This window comes from Octopus bimaculoides, chromosome 3 (assembly GCF_001194135.2).
Source record: "Octopus bimaculoides isolate UCB-OBI-ISO-001 chromosome 3, ASM119413v2, whole genome shotgun sequence".
Taxonomy (NCBI): Eukaryota; Metazoa; Mollusca; class Cephalopoda; order Octopoda; family Octopodidae; genus Octopus; species Octopus bimaculoides.
Genome location: NC_068983.1, coordinates 3,831,583 through 3,832,569, shown reverse-complemented (window position 1 = coordinate 3,832,569; position 987 = coordinate 3,831,583). Strand labels below are relative to the sequence as shown.

At 41.5% G+C, this 987-nt stretch overlaps 1 protein-coding gene across 1 annotated transcript in view; it reads left to right on the top strand.

Annotated features, from left to right (window-relative positions):
• LOC106883959 (Fanconi anemia group A protein) overlaps positions 1-987 on the top strand; it is an 88,126-nt gene that overhangs the window by 3,160 nt on the left and 83,979 nt on the right. The gene's annotated exons all lie outside the window — the stretch shown is intronic.

Genomic DNA, 987 nt, shown 5'->3' with positions numbered 1-987 from the left:
TTTTCACTTTTTGTGACCGGGTTAACGTTGAGTTTTCGGATTCTGTGAGATTGATCGTGTGAGATTTTCCGAGTCTTGTCCTCACTCACCCCGTGCCTTGTTCGCCAACGCGCATTTTTCTTCTTCCATAATCGTTTAGTACACACTATTTTACACCTATTGCACTTTTTGGTGGGGTGGGGGTGGCCGGGTGTCGAATTCGGGTTACTGGATCGTGTGAATTATCCGAGTCCGCACACCACCTCACCCCCGTCACAAAAATTGAAAAAGAAATAGTGTACTAGATGTAAAATAATGTGTAGTAAACGAATATGAAGCAAAAAAAAAAAAAATTACGCCGACGAACAGGGAAGTGATGAGGACTCGGTACACTCCCGATGTGAATTTTCCAAGTCGTCTCCCACCACTCCCGTTCGCCAGCACGCATTTGTTTTTTCATATTTGTTTACTACATGTTGTTTTACACATATTAGACTTTTTTTATTTTTTTATTTTTTGCTCCGGTCAAACACTGGAGGTTAACCCATTTTTTAAAGACCAGTACTGATTCTATCGATCTCATTTGCAGAACCGCTAAGTTACGGGGACGGAACACACAAACACCAGTTGTCAAGTGGTACTGAGAGACAGACACAAAAACACACATACATATTATCATCTTCATTTAACGTCCTTTTCCATGGTGACATAGGTTGAAGGGTTTGACCGGCGCTGGTAAGGCCAGGGGCCATCAACTCTTCTGACACGGTTTCTACAGTTGGATGCTCTTCCTAACGCCAACCACTCCACATTGTGGATGGGTCTTCTTGAGTACAGCGAGGCGCCCCATGGACTTCCTTCAGTTTTCATCTACCAAAGTATGTTTTACAAGATGAAGAATGATAATACAGTTCTATATTTAAGAAATGAGGAATTATGTACATTATTTACATTTGACAGATATTTGTCCTCATCTTGTTTGTTGTTAACGTTTCGGCTGATATACCC